Here is a 5,987-nt window from a genome sequence, read left to right on the forward strand (position 1 = left end):
AGTTCTATAACCACAATAAGATAAATAAAATAAACAGAAATGTTGCCAGTTTTACAATGCATATAAATTCTACCCCAATTTAAATGATATGGTTGATAAATGTAAGTATGTTTTATCAAATGTTCTGCCAGGTACAATCAGATCATGTTCCATCCTAGTTAGTTAGTGCATTGTGAAAATACATAAGATTTGTGTTAATCACTATCATTTGCCTAGGTTAATAATGTTTTGTTCTCTCATTCCACCATACTGAAATGTTAGAGACTTTCATGCCTCTTTGCTATTTCTTTTGCTGCTAATATCTTTATTCTCCATAGTACAGGGTGAAGTCAGACTCATTTTTTAAGACATAGATCATATAAGATGACCCTAGCAATGTCTACCCATCTGCCCCAGACACAGTAAATTGCTCCCTTTTCCACATTCTAGAGTTACCTCTATTAGGGGACTTATTACACTGAATTATGACATGTTTATATGCCTACTTGCCTCAGCTAAATCACATTTCCTTTTTTGCAATGATGCCTAAAAACAGAGACTGTGTTCTTCATGCCCAGAATAGGGCTTATGAAAATCCGTGGTGATGTTTTTCGGCAGTGACTTTTAACTGAAAGAATGGATGACTGGTGAATTTTGTCATAGGATGTGTCAAATTTCTTGACTTTTCAGAGAAATTAGACATCTGAATTTTATAAGAAATTCTCCTTGCTCCTCCCCAGCAAATTTAGTTGAGGAAACTCTAAAGAGGAAATAAAATCTATAACCACTCTGCAAAGCTGTCAGTGACCTTGAACAGGACACAGAGATAAGAGATAGGAATCTGAAAATCAGTGGGACTAAACTGAGAATTGACAGAGAGCTGGCAAGAAGGCTTTGGCCTTCGACCAAGAACAGACCACAGCTCTGAATTAAGGGCTGTCGAAGAAATAAGAGTTTACTACTCAGGTGAGCTTGGGGCAGGAAGAGAAGCTTGGGGGGCGAGGTGTTTGTGTGGGTGGGAGAGAGGAAAATAGACATTGTCAGCTTTTTGCTTCTGCATCTGTACTTCACGAACTTAAACATGGCATTGTTCACATCAGTCAGAGGACTGAACTTCAAAAAACTCGGTGTTAAATTTTTTGAACCCTGTGGCAAGAAGGGGTTATCTCTTTATTTTATTGTGGTAGTCATATGACGAGGAAGATAAGTTTTCACTGGAAAACAAATTCAGTTGTGAGTACCCAGTAACTCAAAAAAAAAAAAAAAAAAAAAGCCACTTTGGTTTGAAATGAAATAATTCAATCACAAACAGTTCCTGTTCCTTGACAGGTCAATTTGATTTGCCCCTCAGCCTGACAGTAGGGCTGTGAATGAAGAGGACACATTTCCAGCAGAGTACCTGAAGCGCTAAAACATCCTACACTTCATAACACTAAAAGGAGATTTGACCAACCGGGAAAGATGCCCTATTGGCAACTTTACAAAGTTCTTGGGAGAAAAAGCAAACCTATATGTTTGTTCTTTGAATACTTTATGCAAATGTGTTGATGTATATGCACATCTTGGTGGGAAAATAAATGCAAAAAGATGGAAGTTCCAAGGAATGAATATGTTGAATTGCTAAAAGCAACATATTGCAACTTATGTTCTGAGAGCTCTTTGCTCACCATGAAATCCCCAAGCTGAATGTATTCCGAAGAAATGCAATAAGGTATGGAATAGTTCCAGGTTCAGATGTGAACACAGATACAAACACAGTGAATGCCGGAATGTGTATTTGATGCTGTTGTGCAATGTTGAGAAAATAAATTGGATGTTGTTCATGTTGCTAATGCAAAAACAGAATGAATGCTAAAATGAAGTTATCTGCTGATTTTGGAATCTCATTTATCCCCTGCTGATTCATATCATCTGTTTTGGTTATACACATGATGCAAACATTCGTTTTGCGAAATCCCACTCCTAAGTCTTCAACAACTTTACTCCAGCTTTCGAAAATTAGCACAAGTTCAAATACCAAGAGAATAAAGTAATTGATTTCAAGCTGGTTATAAATGTATTTTCTGGGCTTGGTGCTCTGTGGAAATAAAAATTTTTGGTAAAAAAATTTTTTTTAGAAGAGAAAGATGCTTCCTACACATAGTAGGCATACCAAAATATTTTTAGAGGAAAAAAACCACAACTTTATTACTTTCCTAAAGAAGATTAAAATGAAATTGGAAGAGACAAAGACGATGTACTTTTTGTACCACTAATTACAAAACTATACTAAATAATAATCACAACATAAAGCAGTACACATTTAGGTGTCAAGGTTGGCAATAACCAATTGCTATAGGGATTTTAAAAAGGGGGGCATGTCATGGATTGGACTTTATGGTGAATGTTCTTAGAGGATTTTTATGGTCAAGCACTGAATGAGAACATAAGAAGAAAACATGACTAAGCTGTATACATGAGGAAAGTCACTTCTGATCGTAGTTTTGGGGTTTAGTATTTAAATACAGAATTCTAGGCTGTGGAGAAATTCTAGAGTTCAGATTAAAGTTGGCTGCTTGAGGATATTTACACTCTCCTTTTGCCTACTATATCCAATTAGACAGTTGAAACCTAGCCAGCTTGTTTTATTCTTGAATTTTACAATAAATTGATCCTTTAATAGCATTAAATAAATCTTTTCTTGTAAAAAATAGATTTGCTTTACAATTAGGTTGGGAGAATTCATGCTGTGGTGATGGTTGACTTAGATAAACTCTAAATTTATGGTATTTTTGAGTCTGCAAATTTAGTTATTTAACATATTTATTTTTTTAATTGACTTGAATAATTCACTGAGTTTTGCAAGTCAAAAAAAAAAAAAAAAAAAAAAAAAACTTTCTGGTGAGCCAGAGGTTGGTAAATGGAGCTTAGTGTGACAAAAAGTTCTCAGAATTGATTGACAATTTGAAGAAGCCAGATACAGTTTTTTTAGGAAATCACATTTGATTAGTTTGTGCCTATTGTTTATACTTCAAGACATAATATCTATAAAGACCATCTCTGTGATGATTGAGTGTTGGTCAGGCAATCATCCATGTAATGCTTAACTTCCAGGTAACTTTCCAATCTCTGAATATATTCTCACAAATAAACAAAACACTGGCACACTGAACTGATGAAAAGAAACCTTCCTTTTCCTACTCTAAACACTAATTCTGAATATGGCGAACGGATCCCAAGTGGGCACAGGGGTCTGAATGAGATTAGAATTGCAACATTAAACCTGACATATATTTAAGAAGTGAGATCTTTACACTCCTAAGTGTCCTGAGACAAAGCCTAAGGCCATGTAAGGAATGGATAGGAACTGAGTTCCCTGAATCATGGTAGAGACACAAAGGCCTATATGCCTCCTTTTTTTGTTTTGTTTTGTTTTTTTTCATTCATTCAACAAAGAGTGATTTAGGGTTCACTATATGCTAGGCACTGGTAAAATAGCAGTGGAAAAAAAAAAAGGAAAGGGACGCCTGGGGGGCTTGGGTTATGATTCTAGGGTCCTAGGATCGAGCCCCGCATCAGGCTCCTTGCTCGGCAGGGAGCCTGCTTCTCTCTCTGCCTCTGCTTGCTTGTGTGCTCTTTCTGTCTGTCTCTCTCTCTCTCTGATAAATAAATAAAATCTTAAAAAAAAAAAAAAAAGGAAGGAAAGAAAGAAAGCAAAACTCTCTGTCCTTTTGTGGAAGGAAGGGGAGATACAAAGTAGACAGTATACATTAGACTGTGACAGATAACAGGGAAAAATTAACAAGTAAGAGATATAAGGAATGCAGTATTTAAGTCTAAATGAAGTTTTTTGAAAAGTATTTACTAAAAAAATCTTGAAGTAAAGGATAGAAAGAGGTGAGTCAAGGCCTCAGAGACATATCCATGTGTACACCCAGACAGAAGAAACCATAGCTACAAAAGCTCTCAATCAAGAGCCTTGCAGGAGAATTCAAGAACAATAAGGTGACCACTGTGGTTGCAACAGAGTAAGAAAATATAAGTAAATTATATTATAAAATTGAGTGTAAATGAGCATCCAAGTCATGTGGATATGTTCAAGGGAGGTAGAGGTGAAAATGAGAAATTTAATTCTCAGGCTATGGTAATCTTCCAGGCAAGAGATGATGGTGGATTGGACCAGACTGGTAACAATAGAGGTTATGAAATTATCTTGGCTATTGTTCTAAGATGAAGTCACTAGGGTTTGTTGACAAATTGTATATGTGTAAGATAGTTAGAAAAAAGTAAAAAAAATGATGCCAATATTTTTGTTTTGATACTGGAGGGATGAAGTCCTTAGCTAAAATTAGGAAGATTGTAGAAAATGCTATTTTTGTCAGAAAAATCAGAACTCAGTTAAAAGATATGCTAAGGTTAAGATGGCTATTAGAAAACTAAGTAGCTGTCAAGTAGACAGATATATGAGTCTGGATCTGATGAGAGATGTCTGAGTTAAAGATGTAAATTGGTAAATCATCAGTGTATAGATAATATTTAAAGCCACTAGACAGAATGAAATCATCAAGGAAATAAGTATAGATAGATTTATGGTTATTAAATCATGTTCTTGAAAGACTGTATCTCCTGGCCCAAGGTAAGTTGACAACTGGATGCCCAGGGCTGTAAGTAGGAAAAGATTCATGTAATTATAACTAGAAAACCAAACCTGCTCCAGGTGAGAGGGTGGGATCTGAATCCAGCCTACTCACCTTAGCACAGGGCTTACCTTAATAAATTCATAAGAAATTCCACACACTTTAATGTAATCTGTGAGTCTTGAGGGAGAGAAGCAAAGCTCTGCAGCATAAAATGCTTCTTGATGTCAGACTTACAAGTCTCCATAAAACAAACATTCCCACTAAAGACAACCCAGTTGTCAGTATTTACAAACCGCAATAAGATATCAGCAAGTACTTAAAAAGAAAGGCAAAATGTACACACGAAGAGCATGTTATGAAAATAAATGCCATCTTTGAAAAGCCGAAAAAAACCGATTACGAATGGTAGATGTATTAAAGTGAATTACACATACATGAAGCGAGACATATAGTGCATTAGAGTTGAGGAGGCTATCCATAATGCATCTCAGAAAGATAAAGAGAATGAATATATGAGGAAGAAATTAAGAGATGGAGAGAATGGAATAAAAAGGGCTAAGTTAAATTTAATGAATACTAAAGGACAGAATGAGGAAAATGAAGTAATAAAAGGATAATGGCAGGCAATTTTCCAGAACTAAAGAAAGTTATAAATCTTCAACTTGAAATGAGAATCCTACTGTCTTAAGAAGTATAAATAAAAATAAATCCTCTTTGTTCAGACCTGTGGTGTGGGTAGGATGGGCAAGTGTCTCAGTCTTTGCACTGGCAGGATACTCCATAGCCACTGAAGAGATCATGATAAACAGCACAAGAAAACCCATGTGGGTGCTGACCTAAAGCCCAACCCTTTTAGAGGTACTTCCCATGCAATGGGAATTGTCCTGGAAAAAAAGTAGGAATTGAAGCCAGGCAGCCAAATTGTGCCATCAGGAAGTATGTCAGGGTTCAGCTGATCAAAAATGTCCAAAAAAACCACATAGCCTTTGTACATAATGATGGTTGTTTGAATTTTATTGAGGAAAATAATGAAGTTCTGGTTGCTGGATTTGGATGGAAAGGTCATGCTGTCAGTGATGTTACCTGGGGTTTGCTTTAAGGTTGTCAAAGGAGCCAGTACCTTTCTTTTGGCCTTATACAAAGACAGGAAGCAAAGACCAAGATCATAGGTTTTGATGGTGAAATATGACAGTAATAAATTTTCATTTAAAAAAAAAAGTAAAACCACACCTAAATTCACATCTAAACTCTACAGGTGGACTGACCTTAGACCTTCTCAAAAGCAACAATATATGTAAGAAGATAATAAAATAATATATTCAGGAAACTGAGAGAAAATCATTGTCAATCTAGAATTATATAGGTAGTTACACTATCATTCAGGAGTGA

General features: G+C 35.7%; 1 pseudogene; it reads left to right on the forward strand.

Annotated features, from left to right (window-relative positions):
• The first annotated feature begins 5,338 nt into the window (after window positions 1–5,338).
• On the forward strand, window positions 5,339–5,767 carry LOC131811732 (small ribosomal subunit protein uS12-like; annotated as a pseudogene).
• The last annotated feature ends 220 nt before the right edge of the window (window positions 5,768–5,987 follow it).

The sequence above is a fragment of the Mustela lutreola genome, chromosome 11 (genome assembly GCF_030435805.1).
Source record: "Mustela lutreola isolate mMusLut2 chromosome 11, mMusLut2.pri, whole genome shotgun sequence".
NCBI lineage: Eukaryota > Metazoa > Chordata > Mammalia > Carnivora > Mustelidae > Mustela > Mustela lutreola.